Genomic DNA, 20670 nt, shown 5'->3' on the forward strand with positions numbered 1-20670 from the left:
CAAATTGCTTTCCCAAATGACTGGATTAATTCAGAATTCCAGTCCAATAAATTGGCAAGTTTTCCACATCCTCTCTAGCATTTCTCATTTTCCTTTTCTGTCATGTTAGCCAACCTGATAGGTGTGAGGTAGTATCTCAGAGTTGTTTTAATTTGCATTTTTCTGATCAGTAATGATTTAGAGCATTTTTTTTTCATGGGACTATTGAGTTCTTCTTCTGAAAACTGCCTGTTTATATTTTTGACCAATTTATCAACTGGGGAATGGTCCTTATTTGTATATATTTGGCTCAGTTTTCCATGTATTTGAGAAATGAGGCTTTTATCAGAGAAATTTGCTGTAAAAATGTTTCCTATTTTCATTTATTTTGACTGTACTTTGTGCAAAAGCTTTTTAATTTTATGTAATCCAAATTATTTATTTTACTTCCTGTGATCCTGTCTATCTCTTGTTTGGTGATAAGCACTTCCCTTATTCATAGATCTGATAGGCACATTTTCTTATGCTCCCCTAATTTACTTATTCACCCTTTATGTCTAAAGTATTTATCCATTTTGACCTTGTCTTGGTATACAATGTGAGATGCTGGTCTATACCTAATTTCTGCCAAACTGCTTTCCAATTTTCCCAGCAATTTTTGTCAAATGTCAAATTTTTCTCAAATAGACAAATTCTCGAGTTTCCAAATCTAAACATTTAATAAGTACCTACTGTGTGCATAGGACTGTGCTATGTACTATGGGAGTAACACAGTGCTCCTAGAAGTATTAAGACAAGAATGGAGCCAGCAGTAGCAGCAAAGAGGTGAGGTTAGAGTGAGACTAGGCATTGAGCAAGACAATAATAGTGGAATTCTTGATTCAGGAGGGTTGCCTTCACTGTAAAAGACAGAGTCCTTTGAGATAAGAGACTGTCTTTTACCTTTCTTTATATCCCCAGTGCTTAGTACAGTGCCAGGTAGATAGCAGGCACTTGATAAATGTTTATTGACTGACTGACCGGCTCTGCTCCACCCAGTGATATTTGGGCAATATAGACACGCTGTTATCAACTTTAATATAAAGTGCAGACAAAAAGGAGTCATGGATACTTGGCAGGACTAGATTCTACATTCTCCTATCTTTTTCTTGAGACACAACACAACAAAAATTGAACAGCAGGAATATTGTCTTTAGGACTTGGTAAAATTTTATTCCCAGGTAAATTAGATAAAAATTCTACATTTGTTTGAAAAACAAATGCTTTTTGTTTTTAATATTAAAATTTGTTCTACTGCTGAGTCAGAAATTACCCACCTTTTTTTAATGAACAAACTGCAAACATTATCAGGTGGTTAAGGAATTTCTTAGCAGAATTCATATGTTCCTAAATCTTAGTCCTCCTCCTCCACATTTTCTCCTAGTCTCCCTTTGATACTTTGAGATCCCAGCTCCATTAAAGTGGGCATTCCCTCTAGTGATTCATCTTGCAACCCATTGATGCCTTCTCATCTTATCCTGTTGCCTCTGTCCTCCCTCAAATTCTATACATGAAGCCTGCCCAACATGATACATACTTTCCTCTATATCCTTTGATATTGCTTGTATACCCGCAGAGTAAAGGGACCAGCCACCATCTATCCCTTTGTCTTGCTACAAGACTACTCATGTTTTTGACATCATCTGTTATGGCTTCCCTTGTACAATTATTTTTTTTTCTTGGGGATGTGTTGCAGTCTACTCCTCTCTCTCTCTCCCACCACCCCATTTACTAATCCATTGTTCTTTGGGTAACCCTCAGAGTTAATTCTTCTGAGACTGTAGTATTCTATGACTCAAAATCAAGCATCATCTTTGGAGAATGTTAGCTGTTCTTTTAACTCCTAAGGTATTTTAAAATGATGAATGAGTGATTGGAAAACATTTTAAAAATAGTGCATGTTGTACAACTTTCAAAGGATATTAGTAATATCAATGTCAAAGACAGTATTGGTCAGTGTTAGTGTTATAATTCTATTGGCTGGAATATGAGCCTATCTATCCAAGGTTCTCATGTTCCAATTTCTAAATATCAAATCTTAAGCCTTCATTTTCCTCTCTCTTTTTCTCCTCTTATTTTTCTCATTCAATCAAAGAACTTTTCTTCTTTCTATCACCTTGGAGCTTATTTCTAAAGAAGAAGAAATGAACTGCAAAATCTATTTGTTCAGCACTCTGAACGTCTGAGAAGTTTATGAGCTTGAAGTTGTCTGAGCAGGAAACACAACACAAATTGGGATAAAATGTTCTTTCATTCCTTTATTTGTGCAAGTGTTTTTCAGCAGCATACTGTCTTCCATAGAAAGCTCTGTTGAATAAGGTCGAATAGATTTAAAACACTAAAGTACTTGTGCTGGACACAATGTGCATACAATGTTGTCGAATGCAACTGCCAGCCACTTCACAGCCTCTCTTTGCCACACGTGCTGGTCCCATGATAAACAAGAGAATTTGAACAGATAATGAAAATGATTGACTGAAAATGTTAGCCAGTTGAATCCAATAATATGCACTGTAGGCAGAGGGGGTGATGGGTTTATGGAGCGTATTGATTAGCTAATAATAAAAGGAAGATGTTACTGATGAGGGAGATAGATGAAACAGAGGAGCTGTGATTCATTAAGGATTGAGAAGAAAAGGATCTAATGCTTAGTGATGGGATAAAAGAGAAGAAAAATTCTTACCAGTGGCTATGAATTCAACCAAGCTCTGTTTGTCTCAAGGTGAAGAAAGCCAAAGTAGAGAATATTCCCTGCTGGGAACCAGAATACCCAAGGTAGAAGTGTTGTACAGGATGTGGTAGTTTTAAAAGTTTCCCTAAAACACCATTTCCCTGCTCTGATAACCTTGTTAAAAATGCTCTTTGATAGTACAATATTTTCATGGCAATCTTTAAAAAGGTTTTTACATAAGTTTCAGTACAAAGATGGGTGAATTTCTTGCTAGTTTTTTTTTGTTGTTTTTGTTATTTTTGTCCATTGTTAAGTCTAATAGTTATCAGATATTGCGATTGTAAAATCCGTCCTTTCAAACAGAGATGCTTTAGAGGTGAATAAACAAAGCTATAACTAGGGCATGGCCCAGAGCACTGAGAGCTGAGGACCTGCCACTAGTTAAAAGTTAACATAGGATCATGAGTTATAAGGAACTTTAGAAGTCATTTATTCCGTCTTTTTATCTATAATTAAATTGAGACCCAGAAAAGTTAAATGACTTACCCAAAGTCACACGGTCAGTATATTGTAGATCTGAGGTTGAACTTGGGTCCTTTGACTCAAAATCAAATATTATTGACACTCTACTACCTTGCCTCTATTTAGGAAAGTAGGAAGAACAAAGCTTAGTGCCTAGTTAACAAGGATAATCAGTTAAACTAGGAAACTGGCATGAATTTTTCTTCTTCCTCTCCCATTTTTCTCTATAGTCGTAGATCAGTGTTCCAGGATTTCTCAGTCTCTCCTTCTTTAATGGAGAAATATCCTGCTTGCTTCCACAATTAAGGGCATGCATTATAGCACTTCTAGGTGAATGTTTGGTGCTTGACTCAAGCACAAAAATTCCTGGTTATGTCTCTGTATGTGGGTATAGCTTTGAGGGTGCTAGGGAATAAAAATCGATGCATACTGTGAAATACCCAGAAAAAAATCAAGCTATTATATATGCTCCTAAGGGTTTTAAAAATTAGATTCTTAATTGAAATTGGAAACTTTTGTTCTGCATATGAGACATTTATTTGGTGATTACTTTCAAAGTATTAGACGTTTCAAGGATGAGAATAAAAGCATTTCATTCATTTGTTGAAGCAGCGTTCTGCTTGCACTGTGGAATGGCCTTCTCTGGAGGTGATGGTAAGAATGCTTCTATTTGCTGTATTTCTCCTTTAACCTTTCACACCTCATTCCCTGAAAATTTCCAGAGCTGTGGGGATTAAGGCCCAGTGGAAAGAGAATAGCAATTAGTGTTTCCTAACAGTGAAAAGAACACAAGAAAACATAATAAAGCTCTCCCCAGCCTGGGACAGAGAACACCTTTTCACCATTCATCACTCTTGTATGGTAAAGCTGTACACCTTGCAATTTGTGCTTAATTATGCAGGGAAAGATAAATATGTTTCTCCAGGAGACCCTCTGAGAACCTGTTGGGGAAAGCTTTCAGATTTAATTACAGAAGAAATGTTGGCCGGAGTCTGTGGTGAAAGGGAATAACCTTTCCTTCCCTTTTGCCAAAGCCTTGTCTTTAAAAACAAAACAAAAAATTAAAAAGCAGCTGCCCAAATAAGACAATTCAGCTCTGTTTAGGCAACCTGGGCAGGATGGCTGCAAAACTCAGAGGTGGTTCATTTTGCATATCAGCTGGAAAGATTTCTCTTAGGCTCAAGGAAGCTAATTTAAACATTGCTTGTGTACAGAAGCTTTAATCCCTCTTAATATGTCAGCTGCTCTATCAGAAAACTAGACCACCCGGGCTTGTATACTGGAGGAGAAAACCAATCCTGTCTTCATTATTCAAACCAGCAGCCCATAGACAAAGGGGAGAAGGAGGAAGCAAATCACTCTGGTGACACCCAGATCTTTCCTATTTCATCTTGACGGGGCTTGGTTTCCAGCTTCTGTGCTTCCTTTTCTCACCCCCCCATCCCCCTCCACCCTCAACTTGCAGCTTTTGCTTCTTCTTACTCTTTATGGTAATTGAAGCTGGGCCCAAAAGACCTTAGAGGCTTGTATCTTCTTCTCACATGAGTGACGCTTCAGTTATAAACTTGAACTTAAAAGTCACTGAGGCGGAACTGAGGGTTCATTTGATAGCTAGTGGTTTTCAGCAGCACCGCAGGGCTGCGGGGGCTCAGCGTGAGCGAGATTGTTAATGTCCTGTGAGGGAAAACAATAACACATTTCATTAATGCGTTCATGTGTGAAGCATCCATTAGTGCACTGGAGGTATTAATGACATTATGTTTTAAACTGACATGTGGGGCATGACAGGAATTGCGAGGTCTGATGAGAACAGATGACATGATAAGCAAATATTTGAATGGCTTCATTTGCCTGCAGGTCAAATGATGGGGACAGGGAGCTCAGAGGAGGGGAAAAAAATTGGGAAGGAAATCTTTTTGTTTGAACGTGGGCTGAGTTACAGCAAAGACCAAGAAATAAATACAACCCCCCTTTTCCCCCATTCCCCTGCCCCCACTTCCTTCAACAGGAAAGGAGAAGGGAAGATGCTTGGAAGAAAGGAGTCTTAGTCTGAGCTATACAGTAGCTATGACAAAGGGGTGAAGACCTGCTTGGTTAGGAGAGGCTACACTGACTTCTGAGTGATAGCTGAAGTTTTCCAAGGCAAGAAGCCACTTTCTGAAGTGTAAATATGGTGGCAACACCTTTGGATTCCCTGGTCTGCCTTTTGATGGGATGTTAAATATAGCATCAGTGGAGAATTAGTGCAGCTATCTATACCACAAATACCCAATTATCTGAGTTAATGAAGGGCATGGATAATTGAAATCCTGAGGATTACCACTTCCTTCAGCATTTTTCTCCTCTCTTCCCCCAGAACTCCAAATTTCCTACCAAAACAGTTAAGGGAAGCTGGATTTGGCTGGTTGAATTTGGACTCTTTATCTTTACAGGGGGGATTAAAGATCAGTTAAATAGCTGCAAGGTATCTGTCAGGAAGAAGAAAGAACCAAAGGGAAGGCATGGCTGAGATACAAAGGGATAATCTTAATTACATTTATGTAGTTCTTTACTTGTTAGAAAACAGATAAATCTACATTATCTCCTTGGATTCTAACAACCCTGTGAGTCAGATAATATTTTAATAAAAATGTTAACACTAACATATATCTAGTACTTTAAGGTTTGCGAAAAGGGGGGAAAGCAATAAACATTTCTATATAGCACTTACTATGTGCCAGGCACTGTGCTAAGCAATTTAACAAATATTATCTCTTTTGATCCTCAAAGCAATCCTTTAAGGTAGGTGCTATTATTATCCCCATTTTATAGTTAAGGAAACTGAGGCAAACAAGTTAATTGATTTGCAAGGGTTCCCACAGCCTGTAAGAATCTGAGTCTGGGTTTGAAATCGGATCTTGTGACTCTAGACCTAGCACTCTATTCACAATACCACCAATGCCTCTTTAAAGCAAAATGCTTGAAATGATCCCTCCTCAATCTGAGTAATTTCCCGGTCAGTTTTTTTTTTTAAATGAGTTAGCTTATATTTTCTGCTTTTATATTAATTTTTTGACTTTTGGTATTTATTGTTATCTTGCAGAGTCATTAACTTATTTTTGGCCTGTTCTTATTTTCAGAGAGTCTGTTACTTGGGTGAAGTTTTGTACCTTATGCAAGTCTTTCTTCTAAATCTCTCATTTATTTTTCTATTTTTTTCCTCTAGTCCTCTCATTTCATTTATACAGTCATTTTAAAAGTCCTTTAAAATCTCTTGCTTCATTTCTTTTAGGAATATCATTTGACTTTGCCTGTAAACTGTTTTTTCATTGAGGCTTTTCCTTGCTAAAATGTTTTAGAATCACTCTCCCGGGTTTGTGTTTTGGTCATCGGTGTCACTGTGACAGTTCTTCATGGTGGGAGTCCTTTTTTTAAATTGACTCATCTTTCCAGCTTTACTTCCTGCATGGAGGTTTTCTTCTGGAGAGAATGTCTGACCCTTATTTAGTCCAGCTTTGTGGTTTCTGGGTCCTGCTGCTGCTTTTATTGGGTACTGAGGGTCTGTACTCTTAAAAAGATCTCAAGGGCAACTCAGGACAGTGGATCTGTAACCTTTCCATGCATCCAGAGCATTTTAATCTCAGGTGAAACCAGGTCGTTGTCCTCTTGGTCTGAGATCTGATAGTTCTTGATTCTAGTTTGAGTTTCTGTGATACAGCTATATTCTTATCCTTAGTTTGAATTCCAGTAGACTGTTGCTGGCCCATGCCCTCGTCAGCTAGTAACATTCAGGGCGACAGAACTTCTGTTCCCCCTTTGTATGACCTCCCTGCCTTGATCATTATATTATCACCCTTCCTTTTTTCAATTGTTATTTCCTTGATGATATCTTTTTATGATATTTGTATGTAATTCTTCATTGGTAATATGTAGCACCCTACTTAAATCCTCAATATGTCTCTACATTTCCCTTTGGAGAATATGTAGATTTTTGTCAGTAAGATCCTGGAAGATTTAAAAGAGAACATCCTGACTATGCCTTTGAGAATATAAAAATGGATGAAGAATTCCTATTATCCCAATTCTGACATCAAGTTGGATGGACAGCCTATAGAGCTGGTACATTTATCTCATGTAGACAATAATAGCAGGTCATATTTATATAGTGGTTTAAGGTTTGCAAAGTGATTTACGTATATTATCTCATTTGAAGAATGAGTTGGACCTAGTATTGGATAGGATAAAGGTAACATGTTAGACTAGATTTGGGGACTTACACAATGCTTTTGGTTATTGCCACCTGCTTCCCAACAGACTAAACCATTGTTTTAATGCCAGGATCCTTCTGGAAAATTAAGCTAGAATGGCATGGTGGATAAAGAGCTGACCTCATGATCAGAAAGATTTGGGTTCAACTCCTAACTCTAAATATATAGTGCTTGTGTGACCCTGGAAAAGTCACAACCTCTAAATGCTGTAGGCTGTCCTCTAAGACTATACATTGCAGAAAAGATGGTGACCTAAATTAGTAGAGGGAATTTCTTCCTCTGAAAATTTCTTATGGCAAGAAAATCATAGGTCCAGTTTGCATCCCTGTTATTTTTTCCAGAGATGAAATGAGTGTCATGGAATAGCTCACTCTGTAAAAAATTAAATAACTGAGACACTATAGAGATATGTGGGCATAAAGAATTGTCACATCTAATTTTCAACATTGTTGAAAGTGATGACAAAAACAGCAGAAGAGAAGATCACAAAGAGAACTAGATATGGTTTTCCTTTTGAAAAAAAATTGTAATGTTCAGAATTGACTACAATCATTAGTCCTTGAGAGCCCTTTGAAATGTCTTTGAAATTATGAGGATGATTGTATGAACTGGCTGAGTGAAAATAAACAGAACCAGGAGAACAATATACAGAAAGACTACAATAATGTAAATGAAAAGAAGAATAAATGAAGCCAAATGCTCAATGATTTTAATGCCGACCATAGTCCCAGAGAAGAGATAAGGAAGCCCTTCCCTCCCTTTGGCAGAGAGGTAGAGAATTACAGACCATTAGTAGATCTGCTGTGAGACAGTTACTGTGTCCATTGATCTTGCATACCTTTTTTTTCTTCTCTACAAGGGATGGCTCTTTGGTGGTGGGTAGAATGACTGTATCTAGGAATAAATGAGATGCAAAAAGCAAGATATAAATAAGACAAGAAAAAGAATTGTATTTGGAATGAAAACTTCTGGTCATTTATTATTAAAAATTAATTGTCAACTTAGAAATTCAAAGTTCAAGTTCCCCTATAGTTGCAAACTGGTATTTTGACTGAGATGATTTTATGTATTACATATAAAGGCAATTAAATATGAAGAGCTAGGTGGTACAGTGGATAGAGTGCTCAACTTGGAGTCAGGAATACCTAAGTTCAAATTATGCCTTAGCCACTTAGTAGCTGTATGATCCTGGGCAAGTCACTTAACCTCTGCCTGTTTCCTCACTGGTAAAATAGGGATCATAATAGCACATACCTCCCAGGATTTTTGTGAGGATCACATGTGAATACATGAAAAGCATGTTGGAAACCTTGAGGCTCTGTGTAAGTGATAGCTGTTCTTGTTGTTATCATTATCACTTAGTAAAGATACATACTGGATTTAGTGGGCTTTTGTTGAAAAATAAATGAAGGACCCAAGAATTTGGAAGCTTTTCCTAAACCAAACCTGAGAGTCAGCTTTAAGCTTTGTCTCTTCCTAATTGCCAATACTAGATTCTCTGACATTGACAGTGATTTTTACTGCTGTATGATGTTGGTAGAGGAACAGAAACTGGCAGAAAGGAAGCTTTGGAGTCCAAGATCTCCCTTGGTGACAGAGGGATGCTCAACAACATTGACCTTTTTGACTCAGATGACTTGTGGCAGACAGCAGGAAGTTAAAGGGCAGGAATGGCATTAATTATAAACAAACAAAAAAAAATTAGACTTGAGTAAGCCTGATAAGCGAATGTTATGCTATTCCTTTTGATTGAAAAGGGATCTTTTCCCCCCTTGGCACCTTACTGTGGAATTTCTGTCAGCTCGCACTGTAACTCATTGCCAGTGTAGTGGAGTTAATTACAGATGATAGAGAAAGTATTTTGATTGTGTCGTGAAAGTGGAGGGAGGGGAGATGTGAGCATGTGGGGAGGCACATTCAGATTCAGAGTGGAGACTTAGATTAAAGATCAATGTCATGGCTTGAATTAAGAGTTCCTTTCCAAAAGAGGGTTATGCCTTAGGAAGAATCCTTTCTAAATTCATTCCTACTATCTTTTAATTCTTAGCAGAAACAATTTTAGGAAAAACCTGCCCTGGCTCCATCAGCACAAACTGGTAGGGATGATGCCACCATAGGTGCAGATTCTATGGATAAATGTTGAAAAGGTAGTGAAAATATGATGATGATGATGATGATGATGTGTTATTACATTTGTTCATAATGTATTATTATATTTGTTTATAATGGGTTCTGTACCAAAGGCATTTTTAATAGATATATCTATATGTATCATGCATACATGCATATATATACCATATATGCACTTGTGTGCATGTGTATATATATATATATATACAATTATTTCAATGCCATCTGTCAGATTATATACACACATACGTATGCACATGCTCACATATTTGCAAATATATGCATATATACACACATATATACTTATATACGTACATATATCCATCCATACAAAAAATAAAATATAAAATGTATTTTGAACTAGAAAGAATGGGAAAAGACTGGATTTAGGTTGGTATACACACACACATACACACATACATATAAACATATATATGCATGTGTGCCTATGTGCTTGCATATACACATATAGGCATATACATACACGCATATACATGAATATATGCATATATATACATACATGTGGAAAGAGGGAACACGCAGAAATACAGAAATTTCTTCCCTATGACAAGAAAGTACTCATGTAATTCATATAGTTATTTTCTTTCCTTCTTAATAATGATGCTTGTTCATTGGACATTTTCACAATAGTTAGGATAGAAGGCAGTGTGGTATAGTGGGTAGAGTATTAGATATGGAATCAGAGAGACTTGTTCAAATCCTGAAGTATGTTACTCTTTTTTTATTCCATTTTCCAAATATCAATCAACAAATATTAATTTTAAACACTGTATTAGATTCTGGGATTACAAATACAAAAATGAGACAATCCCTACTGTCAAAGAGTTTACATTCTAACAAGAGAAATGACATGTACATATGTACCATATATATGAGTGTGTGTATATAAATATACATGTAGATATACTGTATGTACGTATGCTGTATTTATAAGTGTAATATATATGCAGTATATATTGTATGAATGAATACATGAATGTATAAATAATTAATATATGTAGCATGTACTGTAAATATACTCACATATGTATGTATTATTTCCCTGTGAGAAGTTTTACAGATATATGCATGTATGTATGAAAAAAGCAGGGATTGTTTTATTCTTTGAAACTAGCACAGTGCTTAAAACAAATGTTTACTGATTGAAATTTGAACCAGAAAGATTTGAATCTTTCTGATTCCATGTCTAATGTGCTATCCATTATACCACACTGCTTCTATCCTCACTCTTGTCAAAGTATCAAGTAAGCATGCATCCTTATTAAACGGGAAGGGAAATGTCTATATGAATTACATATGGGCACTTTCTTCATACTAGGGGGCTGTGGGGAGGAAATTTCTGTGTCTTAGTACATGACTAATCTTTAGTTTAAATACATAAAATCAAAACATCTACTTTCTTCAACAGCAAATGTGACTTACATGGGACCTGATTCTGGCTGGTTTGAGGCCAAATGAGATACAATAAAAGTCTAGTTTATGTATGGTTTGAGATAAACTTGGGCACAAGTGATTGTTTATTTCTCCTTATAAATGTTATACCAAGACCAAGCCTTGAAAATATCTGAGAAAAGAAGAAACATATTGGCTTGTTTCAAACTTGATAAATTGGTTTTCATTCTGTGTTCTCAAAGAGACCCAATAACATCATGAGAGTGATGTCTTGAAATTGGCTTTAAGTGAGGCAGAGTTGCACAAAGTCATCAGCCTTACTGTCTCCTCTAGAGTTATTGAAGTCCAGTGGCAAGACAAAAGTCAAGATGACTGGCAATGGCCCAGTGTGCAGTGAGTAACCTTGGCCTTTCTAAAAAGGTTTTTTCTAGGCCTCAGTTTGTCTGCGGCAACACCCATTCAGTAGCAAGGGCTAGGTAAGAATTGAGAAAACAGAGGACCTAATTTACCATCACAAAATATCAATCCGGGAAGGAAAGACCCTCCAAGTTTCTAGTCAGAACAGAAAAAGGCTTTCAGCAAAGAACTAACTCAAGGACAGACTCAAGGAAGCAAAACTCATACAACTTATTTCTACTTTCATTCTCAAGTTTCACACAACTGTAGTAAGGAAATAATTATTTATTAATCCTCTACTATGAGTCAGGCAGTGTGCTAGTTGCTTTACAAATATCTCATTTGATTCTCTCAACAATCCTGGGAATTAGGTGCTATTATTATCCTCATTTTATAGTTGTGTAAACAGGCAGAGGGAGGTTAAATGACTTACCAGGGTCACACAGGTAGTAAGTGTAATGGATTCTCATTAGAACTCAGGTCTTTCTGACTCCAGGCCCAATGCTGTGTCCACTATGGTGCCACCTAGCTGTCATTAAGTAACACTTTGCAGTTGCCTTCAGCAGAAAGGAGAGCTACGTAAGAGAATGTAGGTGAATCCCTTTTAGATAAAAAGTGGGTTCTCAATGTTTCTTTTTTAACTGACTCAAGGGCTAGCAGGAACTACAAACAGATGTCCACAATGATAGCAAATCTATAGTCAGCCCTGACTCCTTATCTGCCCTAGAAATTCTTCTGCCTTAATTACTGTTCCCCTAATTCATGTCTGCCTGTTTCAGAATGTTATTTCAGGAAAAGATCCAGCCATTTAATTTTTTTAAAATTTTATTTGCTCAGCTAGAAGGGGGTTGGTATTGGGAGGAACAGATTATATTAATATAAAAGATGTGTATGCCATGATATGCTCTGTTAATAGGCATAATATGGATCTAGCAAAGGAGACAGAGGAGTGGTCAGTTGGATGAGAGGAGAATGCAGAGTGAGTAGTTTCATGAAAACCTTGAAAGAAGAAAGAAGTAAGGAGAAGAGAGTGATTTACAGTATCAAAGGCTTCAGAGAGATCAAGAAGGATGAGGTTTGAATAAAAACCATTATACTTGGCAATTAAGAGAGATTTTGTAACTCTAGAAGGCATTTTCAACTAACTGATTAGGTTGTATGCCAGATTGCAAAGAGTTAAGAGGAGAGTGAGAGGAAAGGAAATAGAGACAGACACCTGTTGTAGACTTATCTTCTCAAGGTGTTTAGCCACAAAAGGAAGGAAAGCAATAGGACAATAGTGAGGATGATGGAACAAGCGAGAATCTTTTGAGGTTAGGGGAATCATGGGAACATTTGCAGACAGTAGGGGAGTGGGCCAGTAGATAGGGAGAGATTGAATATTAGCCATAGAGTGGGGGTGGAAGAGAAGGCAATTAGCTAGAGAAAGGATGGATTGGGATCACTTGTGTGTGCAGACAGGTTTGTTTTGACAAGGAGAAAGGCTACCTGTTCATATGAAGCAGGGGTGAAGTGGTATTTTTAGTAGTGAGAAATAACATTGAAAGAGGAGAGGTCTCAGGTTCTCCTTACCTAAGACTAACATGGATTGGCAATACAGGTCTCTGTAACTTGCCTCTTTGCATTTTTCGGTTTTAGGTGCAGAAAATTAGAGGCTGATATGATCTTAGAGGATTTGAAAGTCAGGAGAACAAGCCACAAGAGTCTGGAACTGGAGTCTCTGCCAGGATTTAAAAGCTAGATGTTGAGGAATGAGTTTTCAATTCCTTGTTCAATCCCAGCACCCCACCCTTCCCAGCAGTAGCAGTGGTGGTGTCTCATCAATCTATCACTCACATAGCATTTGGAAGTGAACTTGGTGGGATAAATTCTATGTACAAACTAAGCCTACTTTCTCTGAGTACCAAGTCTAAGTTAATTCTCCCCAAGGACCACTATAGTATGGAAAAGAGTATGAGTCCCAGGTATTAGGAAATGAATATTTGTACTTAAGTTCTGGCTAATATTTCATAGTAAATATCCCTTTGTCAAGGCTAATAGATTTTAATTGGTTAAATGGACCTGGGATGCTAATCATGATAGGGATCATTAACAGTGAGGGTAACATACCAGAATGGGGGCTCCAACCAGTAGCAGTAGAAAAAAAAACCCACTTCATATCTCTCACGGTTCTCTTGAGGGGAAAAGATAGCTAGCTTTGCTCTGTGAAAGAGGGAGGCCAGAGGCATAATTACATATAGAATATAGCTCATGGATTCTATAAGGCTGTTATCTTGTTGGAGGAGTTCACTGGAAAATAAATAGAAGGGTAAATCAATGAGACCAGGAACATTTTGTTAAAGGAACTTAAAAATTCAACTTGCAATTTTTAAAGCTGAGTTAGAACTTCTTTTAAATAGAATTCATTTTAGGTGTTGGAGCTCTTAGACCAAGGACTTGGGAGCCAAGGGGAAGCATGGGAAAAGAAATTGTGTTGGCCCATCCTAGCAAGCCACTGAAAAGAAAAGGAATATTTCATTGAGACCTTTAATTGCAATTCTACCTCATTATGGATATTAATGATCCAACAATTCTCACTGTTAGGAGATGAATTGTACTAAAGTTATGATCCACAAGCATGATACATTTTTAAATAGATTCAAATGATAATTAGAATATGCATGTAGATTGGGGACTGAAATGAAATGGGAGCCTTTTACCACAATTGAATTAGCTTATTTTAGCTGAAATTAAAATGGCATTTTCAAGGAAGGCTGTCTTAGTTTGCCAGGATGTCATAGCCATATCAATTGCACTAGGTGTCACTGTGTGAATTTCTACTGAACGAAAGCCTGAATAACAAGGGGATGAAAGAAAAGAGAATGTTTCAAACCTCTGATATTGTGTTTACATATTCAGTGTTCTCTCCCCCCTTTCTTCCATTTATCTCTCTTTGGCCTCATTCAATTGCATTGTCATTGAACATATTCATAGGCTCAATGCCTAATAAATAGGACATCCAGACCTAAGATTCCTTCCTTTTGTTTACTTCTGGTTTTAGGGGTTTGGAATTTTTATTTCAATGCAGCTTAAAGAAAGAGCTTACAGTTGCACTTTTATTCATACAGACTTGATACCAAATGACATGGAATAGTATTTTTTAAAAATGTAAAGCTTGAAGGGCTTTCTGTACTGAGACATTATATTGCCTGGTTAAATTTCTTTCCTGAGGATGTTTCCAGCTTTTAGAGAAGGTGGTGCTTACAGTGCTGTTATTAAAGACACAATTTTAAAATAATTCATATTTTTAAAATATTAAGAATGCCTAATTAATTTCTAGTTGTATTGTGGTTTCAGATACATTCTTTCTCCCTTCCATCTCCAAACCAGTCCCAACCTCTACATCCCATGCTAAGATAATTGACCTTGCTACTATCACCATTGCCTTGGGCACAGCTTGGGATACATAAGTTGTAGCTCAGTCGATTACCTCCAAGTGTGACTTGTAACAAGAGAAACAGTTACTCTATGTAATAACCTGCTCAACATGCTTATATCTGTGTATTTAAATCAGTTCTCCACTGCCTTGGTATAGACTAGAGACTCTGGAAAGCAGAGCCAGCTCTGTCCTAATGGAAATACCATAGTTACTGGCAAAACCAAAGACCACTCCAAAGAAAAACTCTATAGAATCGAGCTATAACACTATTTCTCCACCGAGAGACTGGAGATTTCATCCCATGCCACACTGAAGCACCTTCTCCTAAAAAATGTTTCTTAATCAATTAGGACCTGGAAAGATTGCACCTCTAGGTTCTATATAATACCTACAGCATGTTGTAGTGTTCAGTAAATATTTTATGATAATAGTTATGTGCTTCCTACAAAATGTACCATTTCATAGATAATGGATCCTTTTATCAGGCAAAGCAAGAAATATAACTTTATTTTCTGCTCACTGTATCCTATGTGATCTTTATTTTTTTAAAAAAGAGTTTTTATCTATCTGCTAAGCTCAGTTATCTCCCATATCATTCACACAGGCCAAACACCTAGCTTTTTGAGTGATCTTTTTGGTTTTATCTGAGTGTTTGGTATAATACGGATAAAACCCGTATGTTGTAAAGTTACATTCTCTCAGCTGGAGGTCTCCAAAATATACCCCAATTTCTAAATATGGTGTAAGGATTCTCTTCAAAACCCAGCCCATAAGACTCTACTGATGTGTATACTTTCACATGGTCAAAACAAGGACACTTAAAGAAATAACACAGCAACAAAAGTAACAACAGAACCTCCATCCGTGTGAAATGGGAAGAATATATGTGGTCAGGACACCTAGGTGGAGAAATGAACACCAGAAAATATTTGGCCAGGATACCTATCTGGAAAGGGCAACTCCTGCCTCCCACATAGAACTATCGACATTTTCTGGTTATGTTGTTATGTTGCATTCTGCTGCCTGATGGATGTCACAATTCTGCTGCTTTCCCCTAAGCACCGAGTATCTCCTGATCCCCTCCTGGTCATCATATGTTGATAGTCACTGGTTTTTTTTTTTTTTTCTCATTTGTTCTTGAGGTATTCAGCTATCTTCAAGGCTACCTAATATTCTATCTACCATCCACTGGGGGATGTTAAGAGTAGTAAGCCTCTCCCTTGTGGGAGGAAGTCTGCTGTTATTTTCAGTCAGCCTTTTGTCCCCTTGCTGAGCCTCAGTTATAGACTTCTGAGTGATAATTTCAGGGCTAACTTAGACACTCTTTATTTTCCACTGAAGGGTTCTGTGTTTATTATGTTTTTTTCCCCTGGGTATAAAAGGGATATAGGTCCTTCATCCAGTGAGTATTGTTGTAACCATAACTATTTCCCCTCAGCTGTGCTAGTCATGGGTATCTTGGTGGTGTAGTGGATAGAGTACTGGGCCTGGGGTCAGAAAGACTCATCTTCCTGAGTTCAAATCTGGACTCAGATTCTTACTAACTGTGTGATCCTGGACAAGTCACTTAATCCTGCTTCAATTTTGTTCTCCTCCTCCTCCTCACCTTCAGGAGGTGAAGGACCTTGTATCCCTCAAAATTGAAGCTGGAAGTGCCCCTGTCTCTCAAAACCAATCCTCAGGGAGTTCAGCTGGGTTGCTTTCTTTTTGCCAGTATCTTTGCCAAGAAAACCCCAAATGGGATCACAAAGAATTGGACGTAACTGAACAACAACAATGTACTGGCCTTAGAAAGTAGCAGACTTCCAGAATATGTTCATGCCTATCATTTAACCCTTTTTGGGATTGCCTATTTTCTGACTTGAATAAACCAATCTTAGATGTTTTTTTTTCTTACCCCTTTATTGGGGCAAGTAATATTAAGACTCTATGTGATCAAACAGAAGATCTGGGTGAAACTGGTTAAGAAATTGTTTTCAATCAATCCCATCATGTTCCCTAGTTTACACAAATCACAAGGGTTCAGATAGTCTGAAAGACTGAAAAGGCTGGTGAATTATTTTCATACTTCTCCTAAGAAGAAGTCACAACTCTGAGGTCTTGGAGATGTCTTTTCAAATCCAACAAGCTTCCACTGCTATATTTCCTGCCACAATTGTCAGATCATCAATTTAGTCACACAGTCTTAAGTAGCTTTTAGAAAGGGCTATTTACTAAGGTTGTACAATGAGAACAGCTGGTATGAAAGAATCTCTCCAAAAGTCTGTGACACATTTTCCAACCAGTACAAGTTTACAGTCCAGGGGAAGGTGGATTCAAGCTTCAAAAGCACAAGTAACAAAGCTCCTGGTTACTGGCAGTCTCCCTTCTGCATCATGTAGGTTCTTTGCCTTGTTCTTTATAGAGTTGTGAATCTGCATCATCTAGTCTATCCTTGGCTCTTGATGTAGACATTGCCAGTAGCTGTTATTGTCTCAGAGAATGATGCTAGGAGGCAGATGGTAAGATGAGAAGTCCACAATCCACTTGACCCTTTGAAGATATGAGGTCCTTCACTTCATGAATGTGAGGAAGAGGGGATCAAAATTGAAGCTGGAAGCACCCCTGTCTCTCCAAACAAATCCTCAGGGAGTTGAGTTGGGAGGCTTTTTTCTTGCCAGAATCTGACTTTCTGCCAGATGTTTAAATCGCTTGGATTCTAAAATGATCTTCTGTTTTATTGATGACCCACAGGGCTTGACTAAATTTTTTTTTTAAATCTGAACATTCTTCTTGCCAATGTCACTATTTCATCCAAGGGCATTTTGCACAATCTAAAGTATAGGATTGGTTGATGGAGAATTGCTGCTGTATCAGAGCACATTAACATTATTTTAAGTGGAGTATGGTGTCTTGATTGAATTACTCAACTCTATGTAGAAATACGTATAAAGATACATAGATATAGCCATATATGTAATTATGTGCTTTGTCATGTATTACACTATGAATACTAGTCCTTGTATCTTTAAAACGTAAACAGCATCTCTTTCTTTGAATAAGGAACTACTTTAGTTGCCTTGAAATATTTAGTGAATGAAATTTATAGGCTCTTTGAACTCATTTTGCCATTGATTCAATCAATCAAGACATCTACTGAGCACCACCATATGGACCGTACTATGCTAGGTACTATAGAGGCTCCAAACGATCATATTAGAAGTGCCCAGAAGAAAATCCCCAATGCCTATTGTACCAGCCTTTGATCCTGTTTTGGAACACTTGGCTGGTTATAAAAATACCTTTAATGAATCTCACTAGTTGAAATTAAAATTAAAATGATTTGGAATCAGAAGATCTGGGCTTGAGTCATGTCTCTGACACATACAAGTGGTGTGATCTTAGGAAAGTCAATCACGCTGAGCTTGTTTCCTCATCCATAAAATGGATATAATATTTTCACTACCCACCTCAGAGGATTGTGGTGAGGAAAGCACTTTGTAAAACATATGTTCTATACTCTAGAGGAGATGCAATCTAGTTGGAGAAAAGATATACATACATTAAAATTTAAAATAACACAAGGCAGTATTTGATAAGTGCCAAATGAGAGATGCAAATAATAAGTGCTATAGGAACTAAACTGTTGACTGATTTGCCACCTAGAGGAGGTAGAAATTGAAACAGCATTTGTAGAATGGGTAGGATTTGGATAGTTGGGACTATGGAGAGGCTATTTTGTTTGGGAGAAGTCCAGTATGAGTCAAAACACATGTATGAATGAGCAAAGAATATTTGTAAGACAGTGACTTTATCATTATTTCTCGACTAGAAGGTTCATTTGGGGTAGAAATGGGCCCAGCTTAAAGAAAGCTTTGAATATCAGGATTTTTTTTTTATTTTAAACAGAGAGGGAAGAGAGTATTAAAGGTTTTTGAGTAGGAATATTACTCTAGCTTTAGAGGCATCATGATAAAGTGAATGAGAAGCTTGCCTCTGAGTTGGGAAGAACTGAGTTCAAGTCTCTCTTGCAGCACTGGTTGTGTAACCCTGTGTAAATCTTTTATCAGTTGCTCAGACAACACTGTAAAATTAGACATTTCAGAGTCGGTACCAAGCTGTATGGGTGGAGGGAGTATCCTTATCTGGGAGCTTTCTACACTGATGGCCTCCTCACAGGTCTGGTTAAAACAAAACGAAACAAAAAACTAACACTAACAGCAATTAATATGTTAGATTGATTACAAAAAGGAAGAGAAAGGAGATAGGGATAATAGCATTTTCTTGTGATAATCCAGGCACACTGTGGACCTGGACTAAGGGATATAGTGAGTACAGAAAGGAAGAGAGAGATATGAAAAAAAGTTAAAAGAGAATAAGGAATTACAAAAAAAAAACACCTTTGACCAATTACAGAAGGAAATGAGGAGCAGGAAAGCATCACAGATTACTATAGGATTTTAGGCTTATGTGATTGGGAAATATGGTATAACTGGAAGAAAGAGAAGTTGGAAGTAGGAGTTGATGTTTCTATGTGTGTAGGTAGGAGCTAGAGGGTGGTGACGTGGTTGGTTTGTGGTCTGTCTAATTTGAAATGATGGGGCCATATTCAAATGGAAATGGGCAATAAACATTTAGAAAAATAGAATCGGAATGAGAGAGAGGCAGCACAGTATAGTGGAGTTTCTCAAAACCTATATGTAAGTCCTATTTCAGCTATTAGTTATGTGACCTTACTCAAGTCACTCTGCACAATTTCCTCAATTATAAAATTTTAAGGTGTTTGGTGAGATGTCATGTCTCTTCTAGCTCTAAAACTTTTATTGATGCTATGAGAGAGGTCAGGCCAGGGATATAGACTTTATTATTATTATTATTAATTAGTCTTTGTATCTTTATTCAATGATTTGTCACCATGAAGTATCATTAAGAGAATTGTTATTGTTCAGTCGTGTCTGACTCTGTGACTCTATTTGGTTTGTTTGTTTTTTTTCCTTATAGAGATACTAAAGTAGTCTACCATTTCCTTCTCTAGCTCACTTTATAGCCAGAGAAACTGAGGCAAACAGAGTTAAGTGACTTGCTCAGGATCACACAGTTAGTAAGTGTCTCAGGTCAGATTTGGACTTAGGAAGGTGAGTCTTAAAGACTCGAAGCCCAGCACTCTATCCGCTGCCCCACCTAGCTGCTCCAATAAGAGAATGCAGGTTAACTTTTCTGACTGTGGTGTTTTCTGGGCTTTATGAGCCTCCTTATGTTGTGACTCTTGCATCTGTTAACCTGAAATGAATATTGAGAGGCAATGTCTTTGCTTTTGTCCATTTCCCATTGTAAAACATTGATAACTTGTGTTTTAACATAGTCAATCAATGAGGACATATTAAGCATCCCATGTCCAGTACTGGGGATACATATACAAATACAAAAATGAGATAGTCCCTACTCTCAAAGAGTTTATACTTGAATAAGGGGAGATAACATATATAGTAGAATGGTAGGGAAGAGAGTTTTGATCTGGGGAATTCCAGGGATGGTAAATTGATCCATAGGACAGTTGATTGACATGTTCTTTTCAGAATCAATGGTATTATTGATTTGATTACTGTGTCTAGAACAAAAGATGGGAAGTGAGGAAGGGAGGGCTGTTCCAGGGCTGATAGTAATATAGGTAGATAGTCCTTATGGGTGATCGGATGGATTGTGTAGCATATTCTAGTCTAGAAATGACATATATAATGAGCTAGGCAAATTGCATTCAATTACTCACCACTCAAGACAGGGTAGGAGTCCTTAAATTGAATGAATTATAATCCCCAGGCAGTGGGTGCATGCCTTTTGGAGGTCAAATCCAGAGGTTGCTCTTCCATGTGAGAAGT

Source organism: Vombatus ursinus, unplaced genomic scaffold, assembly GCF_900497805.2.
Source record: "Vombatus ursinus unplaced genomic scaffold, bare-nosed wombat genome assembly UNPS02014832.1, whole genome shotgun sequence".
Classification (NCBI taxonomy): Eukaryota; Metazoa; Chordata; class Mammalia; order Diprotodontia; family Vombatidae; genus Vombatus; species Vombatus ursinus.